This window comes from Aquarana catesbeiana, linkage group LG04 (genome assembly GCF_042186555.1).
Source record: "Aquarana catesbeiana isolate 2022-GZ linkage group LG04, ASM4218655v1, whole genome shotgun sequence".
Taxonomy (NCBI): Eukaryota; Metazoa; Chordata; class Amphibia; order Anura; family Ranidae; genus Aquarana; species Aquarana catesbeiana.
The window spans coordinates 373864021-373882033 of NC_133327.1; the positions used below are offsets into that span (position 1 = coordinate 373864021).

Genomic DNA, 18013 nt, shown 5'->3' on the forward strand with positions numbered 1-18013 from the left:
TCATCCTGTTTCAACGCAATGGCACAGCTATATGATGACCCCAATGTACTGTTACGGCCGAAACAGTTCTCCATGCCCTGCAGCAGGGTCGGTGAGCAGCCGAGGATTATTCCAGATTTCAGATGTTGGAATGGGGACACCCAATGGAATGACGCAGCCCTGCAAAACCAATTCCGTTTGGGCCTTTCTGAGAACCTCAAGGACGAGCTCGCCTGGGTCGGGGTACCTAATACCCTGGAGGCCTTGATTACCTTGACAATCCAAATCGACCAGCGGCTCCATGAGCGCTAAGCCCAGAGATTCATCCCATCCAACCGGCCTGTCTGGATGACACCAAGGGCCCCACTTCTGGCTCATCATGCCCAGTCCGACCCAGCCATGATGCTTACAAGTTCTGCCAGCTCGGCCCCTAATGAGTCTGAACCCATGCAAATTGGATTACTACGCCCGACATTATCTCCTGAAGAGCATCTGCGGTGCAGACAGAGGGACCTATGCCTATACTGCGGGGAAGCCGGCCATTAAATACGTGCCTGCCCAGCGAAACGACGTAAGTGCTCCCCCATACCTAACTCCAGCTCATCTGTCTTCCTTGTCAACACATGCAACTCATCTCATGCTTCTCCTCTCTTTTCACCGTCCGAACAGAGTAGTATGGGTCTATGCCATTATTGATTCGAGGGCATGCAGCTGCTTTATCGACCTGACCTTTGTTACTCAACAGCTCTTCCCACTACGATCCAAGACGCAGGGTTTTTTTGGTATACTTAGCTGACAGATCCCGTATTAAGTCAGGACCAGTCACCCAGGAGACCTGGCCCCTCTCTGTGACTACACCAGCTTGGCATAAAGAACTCCTAAACCTGGATGCAATCTCATCTCCACTATTTCCCATCATTCTGAGCCTTCCCCGGCTCCAAGCCCATAACCCTCAGATCGATTGGAGCACTGGTGAGATCAAGTTTCAGTCCCATTACTGCCAGGAACACTGCCCCCCTAGGGCCTCCGAGACCGAAACCAGCTTACTATGTATGGGTTCAGACCCGGAGACAAGTCAGCCTGTACCCAAGGCTTATGAGGAATAGGGATGAGCCGAACACCCCCCGGTTCGGTTCGCACCAGAACCCGCGAACGGACCGAAAGTTCGCACGAACGTTAGAACCCCATTGACGTCTATGGGACTCGAACGTTCGAAATCAAAAGTGCTCATTTTAAAGGCTAATTTGCATGGTATTGTCCTAAAAAGGGTTTGGGGACCCGGGTCCTACCCCAGGGGACATGTATCAATGCAAAAAAAACTTTTAAAAACGGCCGTTTTTTCGGGAGCAGTGATTTTAATGATGCTTAAAGTAAAAAAAAAAAAAGTGAAATATTCCTTTAAATATCGTACCTGGGGGGTGTCTATAGTATGCCTGTAAAGTGACGCGTGTTTCCCATGTTTAGAACAGTCCCTGCACCAAATGTCATTTTTAAAGGAAAAAATCTAATTTAAAACTGCTTGCGGGTTTAATGTCATGTCGGGTCATGGCAATATGGATGAAAATCAGTGAGACAAACGGCATGGGTACCCCCCAGTCCATTACCAGGCCCTTTGGGTCTTGTATGGATATTAAGGGGAACCCCGCACCCAAATTAAAATAAGGAAAGGTGTGGGGCCACCAGGCCCTATATACTCTGAACAGCAGTATACAGGCGGTGCAAACAAGACAGGGACTGTAGGTTTGTTGTTAAGTAGAATCTGTTTGTAATTTTGAACATTTTTAACGTGTTTAGCTCCAGCCAAAAAATCTTTTCTAAGCTTTTTGGAAAACATAGGGAAGGGTTATCACCCCTGTGACATTTGTTTTGCTGTCTTTCCTCCTCTTCAGAAGATTTCACCTCACTTTTTTGTCCCAATGAAAAATGTTTTTTGAAAATTTGGGTTTTTTTGTGGAACAAGGATTGGAAAGCATCAGTGGAAAGGAGAAATTGTTTTCCCATATTAACTCTTACAGGAAAGAATTTCCCTTCCTAGGGGTAGATTTCATCTCACTTCCTGTTGTCTCCTTCCGTTTGCAAGTAGGAGTCGTTTGTAAGTTAGATGTTTGAAAGTAGGGTCCTGCCCTATATACTCAGCAGAAATTTGGGCCTTAGGTGTTGCTGTGGCCACAACACTGTAAGCCCTCACAGGGCCCTGCTGTGAAATATTAGATCAAGAATTGTAATTACATGCCCCTGTTGAACAGGAGCTGAAAAATTAGGCCTTAGGCACTGGTGCTGGTGCCACAACACTGCAACCCCTCACAGACACTCTAGTTGGAACGCAGGAACGAGCCCTGCTGCAAAGTATTGCTTCAAAAATTGTAATTACACGCCCCTGTTAGACAGGGGCAGAAAAATTGGGCCTTAGGCACTGGTGCTGGTGCCACAACACTGCAACCCCTCACAGACACTCTAGTTGGAACGCAGGAACGAGCCCTGCTGCAAAGTATTGCATCAAAAATTGTAATTACACGCCCCTGTTAGACAGGGGCAGAAAAATTGGGCCTTAGGCACTGGTGCTGGTGCCACAACACTGCAACCCCTCACAGACACTCTACTTGGAACGCAGGAACGAGCCCTGCTGCAAAGTATTGCATCAAAAATTGTAATTACACGCCCCTGTTAGACAGGGGCAGAAAAATTGGGCCTTAGGCACTGGTGCTGGTGCCACAACACTGCAACCCCTCACAGACACTCTAGTTGGAATGCAGGAACGAGCCCTGCTGCAAAGTATTACATCAAAAATTGTAATTACACGCCCCTGTTAAACAGGGGCTGAAAAATTGTGCCTTAGGCACTGGTGGTGGCGCCCAGAACCAAAAATGTTCTTACAAGCTATCAGCGTGATGATTGAGGAGGAAGAGGATAATTACTCAGGGATAGTCACTCAGCATCAGCATAGGCAGTCTTTGAATGGATCTGAGATTTCAAAAAAAATTATTCGGTTACATCAGCATCAGGTGCTTGGTAGCTGGTGGTGATCCAAGACTCATTCATTTTTATGAAGGTCAGCCGATCGACCGAGTCGGTGGACAGACGCACCCTGTGATCGGTTACCACGCCTCCAGCAGCACTGAATGTGCGTTCCGAAAGAACGCTGGATGCAGGACAGGCCAGTAGCTCAATTGCATACTGTGCAAGCTCTGGCCAGTGATCCATCCTCAAGACCCAGTAACCCAGAGGATTTTCGGTGGGAAAGGTGTCCAAGTCTGATCTTACCCCTAGGTATTCCTGCACCATGTAAAACAGACGCTGGCGATGGTTGCTGGAACCGATCATACCTTGGGGCTGCGGACCAAAAAATTGTCTGAACGCATCGGTCAGACGGCCACCTTCTCCACCGCTTCTTCTTTGACTGACCGAAGCCTCAGCAACACGTTGTCCAGAAACAGGAGTTTGTAACCTCCCAGTCTCTGGGAACGCGTTGCACAGACCTTTCTGCAAGGCCTCCCGAAGATGTTTCATCCTCTGCTCCCTCTGCGATGGCAAGATAAGGTCCGCAACCTTACCCTTGTAACGTGGATCAAGGAGGGTTGCCAGCCATTATTGGTCCTTCTCCTTGATACCACGAATACGAGGATCCTTACGCAGGCTTTGCAGGATCAGGGAGGCCATGCAGCGTAGGTTTGCTGAGGCATTCGGTCCGGAGTCCTCTGGGTCACTAAGAACGACATGGTCCGCAGCCACCTCCTCCCAGCCACGTACAAGTCCATGTGTTTCTTGGGACTGATCCCTTAAAGACTGCTGCTGATGCTGAGTGCCAGGCTCCACCTCCATACTGACACAATCTTCCTCCTCCTCCTCTTCCTCCTCGTCCTCTTCCTGTGTGATCGGCGGGCACGCAGGAACACTGTCTGGATAAAGGGGGCCTTGAGAGCTAAGGAAGTCCTCCTCTTCCTGCCTCTGTTCTGCCTCAAGTGCCCTGTCCATTATTCCACGCAGCGTGTGCTCCAACAGGTGGACAAGGGGGACAGTGTCACTGATGCATGCACTGTCACTGCTCACCATCCTCGTGGCCTCCTCGAATGGTGACAGGACAGTGCATGCATCCCTGATCATGGCCCAAAATAGATCAAATAGAACACCTGTAATTTTCTTCAGGTAGCTTTATATACTGTAACCAGACAAGCCTGCCTGTCAGTAGGAAGATAACAGGAACGGATCTAGCTGAACACTGTGAGCAGGACGCACTGTACTAAATGTAAATAGTCTAGCTGCCTGACCGTGGTACTAATAGGATCAAATAGAACACCTGTAATTTTCTTCAGGTAGCTTTATATACTGTAACCAGACAAGCCTGCCTGTCAGTAGGAAGATAACAGGAACGGATCTAGCTGAACACTGTGAGCAGGACGCACTGTACTAAATGTAAATAGTCTAGCTGCCTGACCGTGGTACTAATAGGATCAAATAGAACACCTGTAATTTTCTTCAGGTAGCTTTATATACTGTAACCAGACAAGCCTGCCTGTCAGTAGGAAGATAACAGGAACGGATCTAGCTGTACACTGTGAGCAGGACGCACTGTACTAAATGTAAATAGTCTAGCTGCCTGACCGTGGTACTAATAGGATCAAATAGAACACCTGTAATTTTCTTCAGGTAGCTTTATATACTGTAACCAGACAAGCCTGCCTGTCAGTAGGAAGATAACAGGAACGGATCTAGCTGAACACTGTGAGCAGGACGCACTGTACTAAATGTAAATAGTCTAGCTGCCTGACCGTGGTACTAATAGGATCAAATAGAACACCTGTAATTTTCTTCAGGTAGCTTTATATACTGTAACCAGACAAGCCTGCCTGTCAGTAGGAAGATAACAGGAACGGATCTAGCTGAACACTGTGAGCAGGACGCACTGTACTAAATGTAAATAGTCTAGCTGCCTGACCGTGGTACTAATAGGATCAAATAGAACACCTGTAATTTTCTTCAAGTAGCTTTATATACTGTAACCAGACAAGCCTGCCTGTCAGTAGGAAGATAACAGGAACGGATCTAGCTGAACACTGTGAGCAGGACGCACTGTACTAAATGTAAATAGTCTAGCTGCCTGACCGTGGTACTAATAGGATCAAATAGAACACCTGTAATTTTCTTCAGGTAGCTTTATATACTGTAACCAGACAAGCCTGCCTGTCAGTAGGAAGATAACAGGAACGGATCTAGCTGTACACTGTGAGCAGGACGCACTGTACTAAATGTAAATAGTCTAGCTGCCTGACCGTGGTACTAATAGGATCAAATAGAACACCTGTAATTTTCTTCAGGTAGCTTTATATACTGTAACCAGACAAGCCTGCCTGTCAGTAGGAAGATAACAGGAACGGATCTAGCTGAACACTGTGAGCAGGACGCACTGTACTAAATGTAAATAGTCTAGCTGCCTGACCGTGGTACTAATAGGATCAAATAGAACACCTGTAATTTTCTTCAGGTAGCTTTATATACTGTAACCAGACAAGCCTGCCTGTCAGTAGGAATTTAACAGGAACGGATCTAGCTGAACACTGTGAGCAGGACGCACTGCACTAAATGTAAATAGTCTAGAAGATAACAGGAACGGATCTAGCTGAACACTGTGAGCAGGACGCACTGCACTAAATGTAAATAGTCTAGATAGAAGATAACAGGAACGGATCTAGCTAAACTGAATACAGTGTATATATATATATATATGCAACACCTGGGATGCATATATATACACAATACACTGTAAGTGCAGCTAACTGACTGACTGTTCTGCCTAATCTATCTAACTCAAATCAAATGACACTGTCTCTCTCTCTCTCTATCTCTCAGCACACCGGAACACACACTACACAGGGCCGCCGTGCAGGCGGCCTTATATAGTGTGGGGTGTGTACTAAATCCCCTGAGCCATAATTGGCCAAAGCCAGCCTGGCTTTGGCCAATTACAGCTCTCTCTACTGACGGCGCTGTGATTGGCCAAGCATGCGGGTCATAGTGCATGCTTGGCCAATCATCAGCCAGCAATGCACTGCGATGCCGCAGTGAATTATGGGCCGTGACGCGCCACACGAATTTAGCGCGAACGGCCCATAACGTTCGCAATTCGGCGAACGATCGAACAGCCGATGTTCGAGTCGAACATGGGTTCGACTCGAACACGAAGCTCATCCCTAATGAGGAATACCAGGATGTTTTCAGTAAACAGGATGCAGACACACTGCCTCCCCATAGACCATATGACTGCCCCATCGAGGTAACTCCCTGGAGCTGAGATTCCCTTCGGGCGCATCTTCCCCCTGTCCGAGAAGGAACAAGGAGCACTAAGGGAGTACGTGGACGAGAATCTCAAGAAGGGATTCATCCGCCCGTCCACATCCCCTGCAGGGGCTGGAATCTTTTTTGTGACCAAGAAGAATCCTTACGGCCATGTGTTGATTACAGGGAACTGAATAAGATCACGGTTAAGAACCGCTACCCTCTTCCCTTGATGCCGAGCTATTTCAAAAACTGAGAACAGCAACCATCTTCACAAAACTGGACCTCACAGGAGCATACAACTTGGTCCGCATCAGAGAAGGGGGTAAGTAGAAGACAGCTTTTGCACCAGGTTTGGTAATTATGAATATTTGGTAATTCCCTTTGGCCTATGCTATTCGCCAGCCACCTTCCAACACTTCATCAATGATGTTTTATGGGACCTTCTATATATCATTGTCATTGTTTATCTGGATGATATCCTAATCTTTTCCTTATCGCTGAACACCCACCAAGGACATGTCAATAGTGTCCTGCTCCGACTTTGTCAACACAGACTCTACGTCAAAATGGAGAAATGTGAGTCTGAGTGCCAGAGCATTCAGTTTTTGGGGTTGATGATCTCTCCAGCTGGAATCAAAATGGACCCCCAAAAAGTTTCTGCCATCCTGGATTGGCTGGCACCCACTAACAAGAAGGGGGTGCAGCGATTCATAGGATTTGCTAACTTCTACAGGAGGTTCATAAAGGGGTTTTCAGCTATTATAACCCCTGTCACCCAGTTAACCAAGTCGCACCTGCGATTCGACTGGAGCACAGAAGCCCATGAAGCGTTCCAAACCTTAAAGAAATTGTTCACTTCTGCCCCGATTCTAAGCCACCCTAACCCAGCACTACCCTACATCTTGGAGGTAGACACCTCAGAGTCAGCAATAGGAGCAGTGGTGTCACAACGCCAGGGATTAAAGGACCTGATGCACCCCATAGCCTTCTTCTCCCGCCGACTCTCCCCAGTAGAGAGAAATTATGATGTGGGTGACTGAGAATTACTCGCCATTAAGGCGGCATTAGAAGAATCGAGGGCACAGCACACCCCATACTGATCTACACAGATCACAAAAACCTAGAATACCTATGATCTGCCTGATGGCTGAGGTGCTGTTTTTCACAAGATTTACCTTTATATATCACTTACAGACCCGGATCCAAGAACCTTAAACCAGACACATTGTCAAGGATGTACGACGACCCAAGGGAAACGGCCGTACCAGATACCATTTTACCCACAGGTAACTTTCTGCTATTACAACCTGATCTACTGTCACAGGGTAAACAGGCCTCCACTAATATCAGTAGTCCCCCCGGGGTAACCTTGGTAGCCAGAGATGGGTTACAATGGTGGGAGAGTTAAATTTTCAAACCAGACCAGGCCGGGTACAAGTGCTAAAGCTTCTTCACGATCACCCATTGGCAGGCCATTTCGGCATCACAAAAACAATAGACTTGATACTTCGTACCTTTTGATGGCCAGACTTAGAGGGGTTCTGCAAGAGTTATGTGAATTGCTGCCCCATCTGTATCCGAAGCAAGCCTGCAAGAAGCCGAGCCTGGGGGTTACTGAAACCACTACCTGTTCCAGATAGACCATGGAAAATGATTGCAATGAACTTTATCATAGAGCTCCCACCATCAGAGGAATGCACGGAAATCTTTGTGGTAGTAGATAGACTATCAAAGATGGCCCACTTCCTACCATTGAAGAATACCCCATCTGCCATGGAGATGGCCAGAGTCTTTATTAAGGAGATTGTGAGATTGCATGGGGTTCCAGTGAACATTGTATCTGACCGGGGGGTGCAGTTCACCTCACGGTTTTGGTGAGCATTATGTGAGGTTCTGTCAGAAACCATGAAATCAGACCAAGACAGAAGTACAGTTAAATAATAATAATAAAAGTAAAAATAACAAACATAGTCAAAACATAGCCAAAGTTCAGTAACCGGAACAGATAGTCAGCCAAGCTAGAAGTCAGTGATCAAAGCAGTGGAATAGCAAGCAGGATCCGGAGCCAGGAGGGATGTCAGCAAAGCCAGTCTTTAAACAGGAACACAGGAGATGCTTCTTGTGATGTTGACGAAGGCGAAGCTGAGCCGACAGCTGAGTGGCCAGCTCAGAGAAGTAAGGGCTGAGCCCAGCCCTGACAGGCCCTGAAGATTGAGCTATCCTTATCCTCTGCATTATCCTCTGCATACCACCCTCAAACTAATGGACAGACAGAGAGAGCAAATCAGACCCTGGAGCAGTACATCCGGTGTTTTACATCGTTTGTACAAAACAATTGGGTGTCATTGTTGCCCCTGGCCGAGTTTGCATACAATAATGCTAGCCATTCTGCCACAGTACAGTCCCCATTTTTTGCAAACTATGGTTTCCACGTATCTTTTCTACCTGATTTTGTTTCTGAGTCCTCAGTCCCAGCAGTACAGAATACAATGGAGTTCCTCAGCTACAACAACAAGATCCTACAGGAAGCAGTGACAAAGGCACAGATGGCATTCAACAAAAAGAGGAGAGGGGAGCTGAATCTTCAAACACGAGATCGAGTATGGCTATCCACAGCAAACCTCAGGCTGGCATGCTCATCAAAGAAGCTGGCGCCCAAGTTCATAGGTCTTTTTCTGGTAAAACGAAGATTGAACGAGGTATTGTATGAACTGTCCTTGCCGGAATCACTTAGAATCCACCCAGTATTCCACTTATCACTGTTGAAGAGATACAGGGCCCCTCCCCTGACAGAGGGTTGGGCCCACCCGAACCAGTGTTAATCAATGGTGATGAGGAATATGAGGTGGAGGCCATTCTGAACTGCAGGGGAAGGAGAGACCAGCTGCAATATCTAAAAAATGGAGGGGTTATGGTCCAGAGGACAACTCCTGGGAACCCGAGGGGAATATCCATGCAAAAGAGTTGATACAGGATTTTCTCCATAGGCACCTGCAGAGGGAGGGCCGAGTGGGCATCCGGAGGCTGCCCATAAGCGGGGGGGGGGGCAATGTCAGGGACGCGCTGGCCATAGAAGAGCAGATGTGTAGCGATAGAGATCATTGCACATGCGTGAGCACAATTCCAATGACGTCCCTCCTGACAGGCAGGTCTGTGGGCTCAGGCGAATGCCTATGCGCACACGTGTGCGTGACCCTATTAGCATTGGCGCCCATTTGTAGTATATAAGGATGGCAGATGTACTAGGGCCTTTGCTGTCTGATCTGCAGTTTTCCCCTGTATCCTGTTTCCAGTGCCTATCCTTGATCTGATTGTTACCTGGCTTCCTGACTACTCTGATTCTCTCCATTCGCAACCTCGGCTTGTTTGACCTTTCTTCAGTCTTACCTCCGGGTTTCTCTGTTGCCAAACCTTTGCCTGAACTTGACCGTTCTTAAATGTTATCTCTCATGTACCTTGATTCCTCTGTATCTGACCTGGCTTGTCTCACTATGCACCTTGCTTCAGCCTCCACGTACCTGCTTCCGCGGTAACCGGCACCAATAGCCTCCCTACATCTGCAGCAGCCCTGCATCCACAAGTGCCTGCACCCACAGCCACCAATCGCAGCTCCACTACTGCTGCTGGCTGCTACCAGTGTCCTCCTGCTACGGAGAACATCACAGACACTCCTACCCCACCATGCTCTCGCGGCCGCTGTTGCAAACTCAGTGGCCCTTGATCAGGAGTTGTATGATAGGTTTTCCTCTGCTCGTCAGGCTCTACCTTAAGGTACATGACAATGGTGCACTGAAGCACCTGTATCATGTGAGTACCCTGGAGAGGGGCTTCTGTTTAAATGCAATTTTATATACTAAACCGTATCACACTATCCAGCCTTATTTATATATCCTATATGTATGTGGAGACAGTGCTATTGGGCAGCCCAGGATCCCACTGCATTCACAGAACCCAGAAGTGGTTCACATGCATGTTTTGACTGAACTTAATTGTGAGGTCACACGCTGAGGTGAGCGGATTCACATAGGGGGGGGGGAACCAGTGTGTGGACACATGAACACGTTTGGATCACCATACCAAGAATCAATTATGTTTGAAATAGACTTTATGGTTTAATCATGTTGCACTGATTCATGAGATTCACTGTCAGTGTATTATACTCACGCACTATAGTACTTTACTTCACCATTTGTCACTTTATTTATTCATTTCATATTTGGATTATCATGATATAATTTTAATTATTTTTGAAATGGACTTTATGATGTAATCATGTTGTTTTGATTCACAAGATTTATTATTAGTGTATTTTCTTTAGGCATTATAGCACTTTATTTCACTATTGTCACTTTATATACTCATTATTACATATGTATTGTTCACATTATTAAGAAAGCGCGGCATCTTTTATATATATATATAAAGTGGTGCACAGTGGTGTAGTGGATAGCACTGTCACCTAGCAGTAAGAAGGTTCACTGGTTCGAATCCCAACCATGACACTACCTGCCTGGAGTTTGCATGTTCTCCCTGTGTCTGCGTGGGTTTCCTCCGGGTACTCTGGTTTCCTCCCACACTCCAAAGACATGCTGGTAGGTTAATTGGATCCTGTCTAAATTGTCCCTAGTATGTATGAATGTGAGTTAGGGACCTTAGATTGTAAGCTCCTTGAGGGTAGGGACGGATGTGAATGTACAATGTATATGTAAAGCGCTGCGTAAATTGACAGCGCTATAAGTACCTGAAATAAATAAAATAAATAATAATTAAAAAAAAAAAAAAAAAAAAAAAAAATTATATATATATATATATATATATATATATATATATATATATATATATATACATATATATATATATACACAGGGCTTTTTTTCAGCGGGAACGCGGGGGAATGCAGTTCCGGCACCTCCAGCACTGAATGTATATAATAGCATGGGGTGTGCTGGAGGGTCTATTGATGTTGGCTGCTGGAGGATCCATTGTCACTGGTGGGGATCTGATTTTGTGTGAGGGTCTATTGTTGCTGATAGGGAATCTATTGCTGCTGGGGGGGGGTCTTATGTTGCTGGAAGGGATCTACTGTTGAGGGAGAGGTCTATTTTTATTGGCTGCTGGAGGATCTATTGATGCTGCCTGCTTGGAGATCTGTTGTTGCTGCTGGGGGGGATCTAATGTTGCTTGGGTGGATATTTTGTTGTGGGTGGTTCACTGTTGCTGCAGGGATTCTATTGTTGTTGGGGTGGAGTCCATTGTTGCTGGGGGAGTCTATTGTTGTGTGGGGATCTAATGCTGGGATTCTATTGTTGCTGGCTGCAGGGGATCTATTTTACTGCTTTTCTTTTTATCATTAACATGTTCCATACAAATGATTTAGCACCACAAAATGATACTTGGTTCTGGGTTTTCTAAAAGGTGCAGTACTGGTAGGTGGGTAGGGGGTGGAATCAAGGGACGGTGGTCAGAGGTGGGTGGGGGCAGACAAGGGGTGACTCAGACGGGGGGAGTTCCTGCACCTATTCTCCGAAAAAAAAAGTATATATATATATATATATATATATATATATATATATAATATATACAAATGCTACTTCATTAATGCTTTTCCAGCCACTAATGTAATACTCACATACTTACCTGTCCACTAATATAGGGACCGGGTGATGCAAATCTAAAGCAATCCCTGTATGGAGATATGCTATCATATATGGCAATTACAGTATTCTATTTAAGCTATTCCATGTAAAAAGGAAAAGTGCTGCTTCCCTCAATAACAAAAAGAAAATTATGCTACATTTTTCTTCTGGTAACTGATAGAAGGCTTTTCATCACAGGTTCACAACTAAGCAGGAAGGTGCACACTGAAGATGACAGACCACATCCAACTTTATTAAAGCCCGACAAATCACACTGCTTCCCTACCTAGGACCACCCTTCTCTAATGTTTCATCCAATATGGGCTTGATCACAGAGATGTGATCAAGTCATTCACAACTAGTCACATGTGATACAGGGGGCAGATCCAGGGGGGCATTTCTGCCTAAAGTAATTCATTATATCAGTATATTATTCTAGCATAGTTGCCAACATTGTGAAAACATTTTTAAGGACACTTTTTTGGCTGTAGGCAGAGTCTTGTTATAATTAGGGGGCGGGGGCATGCATTTGTGGGCGTGGTACAGGGGAAAAGTAGAATGCGGCGCGCGAAGCACGGCGCTGCGAAAAATGGGCATGGTTTACGTGAAGTAGTGGGCGTGGCTCAAAGGGGTGTGGTTAGAGTCTGAGATGAATGAGGATGGAGAAGGAAAGGGGGGAGAGGGATGGAGGGACAGCAGCCCCAGATCCTACACAACAATGGAAATATGTATATTCTAGAAAGTTTAACAATCAGCAGATAAAGATACTCCAAACACCTGGTGTTAGCACTTCAATCATCCCATCACCATGGTTGTTATGGTGTCAGGATGATTGAAGTGCATTATTTCTATTATTACATTGTAATATAAAATGAAATCATTCAACTCACCATAATGCCGAATCAGTGGGATCCCTGAGCGTGTCACCTGCCACATCGCCTGCCACCAGCAGAGTCCTTCCTTGCATCAGGTGCCCCAGCAGAGTCCGTCCTTGCATCAGGTGTCCCAGCGTTGCCCTCCCTCACATCAGGAGTCCCCAGCGGAGCCCCCCTCACACCAGGAGTCCCCAGCGGAGCCCCCCTCACACCAGGAGTCCCCAGCGGAGCCCCCCTCACACCAGGAGTCCCCAGCGGACCCCCCCCTTACACCAGGAGTCCCCAGCGGAACCCCCTCACATCAGGAGTCCCCAGCGGAGCCCCCTCACATCAGGAGTCCCCAGCGGAGCCCCCTCACATCAGGAGTCCCCAGCGGAGCCCCCTCACATCAGGAGTCCCCAGCGGACCCCCCTCACATCAGGAGTCCCCAGCGGAGCCCCCTCACATCAGGAGTCCCCAGCGGAGCCCCCCTCACATCAGGTGTCCCCAGCGGAGCCCCCCTCACATCAGGTGTCCCCAGCGGAGCCCCCCTCACATCAGGAGTCCCCAGCGGAGCCCCCCTCACATCAAGAGTCCCCAGCGGACCCCCCCTTACATCAGGAGTCCCCAGTGGAGCTTGGTCTAACAGAACCCAGCTCCATCTCTCCCTGTACCTCATCCAAAAGACACCCGGGATCTCTCTGTGCAGCTGACACATGGGGCGGAGGGGCGGCGGCGGCAGATGATTACATCCTTGTGTTCAGTGGAGAGCGGGGAGGGGCCGCCAATCCCTGCAGCCAATAGGCACACTGAAGAGAGAAGCCGATTGGCTGCCCCTCTCCTCTGCACTGAACACAAGGGGAAATAACACTCATGGTGGCGGCGGCGGCTATGTTTGTGTAGCCGCTGCCGTTTTTTAGCAAAAACATTCCCGATTTTCTCGGGACAAACTCAAAACCCCGGAAAAATTATCGGGACAAGCTTAAATCGGGACGAGGGTCCCAAATTCGGGATTGTCCCAGGAAAATCGAGACTGTTGGCAACTATGTTCTAGTGAGAAATCATATGAATTAATTTGATTAAGATACAAAAACTAACTAACCTATTATAAAAAAAATTGGATCATTTGTAAAAAAAATAAATAAAAAATGTCATAAGCAGGTATTGGCCATAATTATCCAACTGCCAGGGGAAACTTGAGATTAGATAAGCCACACTAGGAAATATCTGGCAAAGACTGGCTTTTATAAAGAGTTACATGCTTTAATAAATTACATGCAAGGGGAAAGATTAAAAAAAAATCTAACAGTGAGAAATCAGAGAAGGCCGAAAACTGTGTGTTAATGCTGAGGTCCAGGGAACAGTAGGTAGGAATTGTTAGTAAATCTGATGCACCAACGGAGTGTGAATTGTGTGTTATCTGCAGAATGTATTATTTAAAAAAAAAGCTGTTCACTACTAGCCCTTTCACACCGAGAGCGCGGCCGCATTAGTGGTAAAGCGCCACTATTTTTAGCAGCTCTTTTCGGCCGCTAGCGGGGAGCTTTTGACTGATGAAGGGGTTAATAGCGCCCGGCGCTTTGGCGGCGCTGCCCATTGATTTCAGGGGCGCTCCTAAAGCTCCCCAAAGATGCCGCTTGCAGGACTTTTTTAGCGTCCTGCCAGCGTAGCGCCCCAGTTTGAAAGCACTCTGGCTTTCACACTGGGACTGCAGGTGAGACGTTTTTCAGGCACTTTACAGGCGCTATTTTTAGCGCCTGGAAACGCCTTCAGTGTGAAAGGGGTCTAAGTCAATGGTCTATTTAGCCCAGTGTAACCCTCCCAGCATTCTTTTTCCTGCAAGGCTATTTAAAACACCTGAAAATTTTCAAAGAATATGGGGATTTGGTCACACCATATGGCTATATGGTGCTTAAGCCCACTTACTGCATCAAAGTATCCCATTATCCGTGGGCCCTACACTATCCATAGAATGGAAGATCTTGCTTCTCTGAACCATGGGAGAAATACACACCTCTATATGGGAGAACTAAAGGGCTCCTCCTATAACACAGGTGGACACTAATGAGAGGCAATGATGAGGGAGTGGGGTTCTCCAGCCCAAAAGGATTTGGTCAGAATCCATACAATAGACAAAGATTTGGGTGGCACACTCTAAATGATGCATCAGAGATGGTGCAGCCATAAGACTATAAAAGAGCGCATACATGCAAAAAATTACATTTAACTCCTGCAAGGCTATTTAAAACACCTGAACATTTTAAAAAAATATGGGGATTTGGTAACACCATATGGCTATATGGTGCTTAATCAAACAAAGCCTGGGGAATGCCCAGGAAAAAAACAAAGCCTACTTACCACCAACTCGCAGACAACCAAATTGACCTGTCCAACAGTACGCGTTAAAAACAGGGGTTTAGTCCGCACGCATTTGCAAATGCATGCGTAAGCCACAGAGCCTCGTCACGGCACCCTGATATCTGTGGTCCTAACACTAAAATATGAGTGTCCCCACAGTGGAGGCACATGCATTCTAATGGATAAATGCTGGCAGGTGGACTGAAGGGAGCCCATCCCTTCTTAAAGGTACAGAAGCACACCAAACACCCAGCAAATAGCACCATGGCTGCAAAGGTGCTGGTGCGTTTCTGGACCAATAAACACATCAAGGTGATCTCAAAAAACTTGCCACCGCCTTCATTTATAGCTGGCTATAGCTGGCTATCGCAGTAAGCGGCTTTGGAGGGCTACAAACAGATGCAAACAAAGCCTGGGGAATGCCCAGGAAAAAACCTCTGCAAGTTGGTGGTAAGTAGGCATTGGTTTTTTCCTGGGCATTCCCCAGGCTTTGTTTGTATATGGTGCTTAAGCCCACTTACTGCGACAAAGCAGGATCTTCCATTCTATAGATAGCGTAGGACTCACGGATAATAGGGTACTTTGTTGTTCAGGTGTTTTAAATAGCCTTGCAGGAGGTGAATGCATTTTTTAGATGCGTGCGTTGTAATATTTTGTCCTATTTTATGGTCTTATGGCTGCACCATCTCTAATGCATCTTTTGGGGTGTGCCCACCAAATCTTTGTTTGTCCACCAGTATGAGCAAGACATGGAGTGGACCATCTCCCAAACATGTTGGTGACAGCAGAGCTTGAAGTAATAGAGTACGAGGGACATTTTCTGATTCCCTCATACTGCCCTTTTCACTGCCCTCATTGCCACTCACAGGCATTGGCTGCAAGATGAAATGCCACATTGATTTCTTGGAGATATCTTTCCCAAGCTCAGGGCTATTTCTTCCAGTTCCTTTAGTCGAACTTGACAGGGGCTACAAAGGAACAGGGGCAATTTATTAGGGGCAAATTCTGGTAAGGAGGATACATTTTTTACCACTGAAACGAAAAAATGTAATGTGCTATGGGTGTAGAACTAAAAAAGACAGTTAGGGGGAGCCTATAGTTCAGCTTAAAGATGAAGATCTCTTGTGGTCCTGATTGGACGTTGGAAAATCCAGGTTAGAGTAGTGACTGCTCTGTAATTGTAAACAAATATCTTTAACGTTAATTTGGATTTGTAAACAGGTTTACTATTTTATACAGGTGAACTGCAAGAGGCGTAATATAAGTTTTCAAATTAATGCAATGACTACATATTGCATATTTTACAACTTAATATTACAAAATAGTACATATCCAAAGGTAAAGGAAAGAGTTTTTAAAGGGCACATATATGAGAGATGAGAGTACAAGCAGTCAACTGCTGCTGCTGAACCAGTGTTTTGTACTACTGAGACTTCTTTGCCGTCAAATATCTGTGATTTCACTAATAAGTACATCTGTACATCTTTTAGGAAATAATTTAGCGTTAATTGTTAGATAAGGGTTGTGAGTTACATTTAGGGTGTTGTGATTAAATTTAAGTTAGGGGTTGATTTTTGGGATTGGGTTAAAGTGTTATAGATAAAGGTAAGAGTGCAGCGCCGGATAAATACTACAAGTGAGTATGATGTGTGTAATAATAATATATACAGTATATTGCTAGTATACCAATAGTGATCAATAATCCAGTGCAAAATGAAAAATGAAATGAAAAAAAAGTCCATATGTAATTACGCCATTGGCAGTAAACATGCATAAAAAAACACAAAAAATTGGTGACAAAAACAATTCATAAGTGAAAATATCCAAATGGAAGTTTTCCAATGCGTGACGCAGGGTCTATGTTTTCCACCACTTGTGCTGCCCGTCACCTTTTAATAAAAACAATGGAGGCTTACCAGAAAGCCTGCGACCGCCCTTACTCAGGGGGGTCAAAACAGGCTTAGTAGAGCAACAGGAACGCTGCTAGGATCTCACAGACCTCCTACATAGGTGACCGGTCAGCATCAATGAAGATCATCTTCAATGACGCACTCCCAGGAGACAATCGCTATACACCAATGGACGTGTGCTTCCATGGGTCGGGCATAAGCATCCATTGTATTATCCAAAAGGAGGAGAAAAAAGAGACTCCAATAGTGCAGAGATTCCTTTGAAGATTTATTTAAAGTTCCAAAAATACATAGAAAGCGTTCCTTGCAAGGATAAATGTAAAAAGCTCTGCTAGTATCTATAAAAACAATTCGCGCATGCGCAGTGCATGTATATGTGATGACCCTACGACCAGTTCGTCACAACTGACGTCATCAAGTGTTACTAAACCCACAACAGTAAAAGTCAGTGTGTATATGCTCTTGTGGTGATGTATGGTGCAGACCTATCACAGACTTAGGGGTCTCAGCACACATCCCTTTTATGATTGGGGGATATCACCTTTGGATGTAATACAACCCATCAGACAACCCCGTCCCCCTCCCTTACACTATCCCTAAACCCCGTAGGGAGCGCCACACCCCTTTTAATTTATATCCCATTACTCTGTGGAGGATCCTCAGGGAAACTCCTTTAGGGGGGCTGCATACCTATACGTTTTGTCCTAAGCGCAGCTTCCATACTTAATTTAGCAGTTTATATTTACTAAAGTAATTGCATTTCCATGTTCTGTGTACTGTGGGAGACCAGATATAGTGAATGCAGGGTCCTGGGTTTAGTAACACTTGTTACTAAACTTGTTACTAAACTTGTTCCGGCCGAAATTATACTTTTTAAATAAAAATACCCCTATAATACACAAGCTTAATGTATTCTAGTAAAGTTAATCTGTAAACTAAGGTCTGTTTTGTTAGTTCATAGCAGTAGTTTGTTATTTTATAAACTTACAGCAGGCCGTGGCCA

At 45.8% G+C, this 18013-nt stretch overlaps 1 protein-coding gene across 1 annotated transcript in view; it reads left to right on the plus strand.

Moving 5' to 3' along the window:
- The window catches only part of CCN6 (cellular communication network factor 6), a 48602-nt gene that overhangs the window by 19980 nt on the left and 10609 nt on the right, over positions 1–18013 (plus strand). The gene's annotated exons all lie outside the window — the stretch shown is intronic.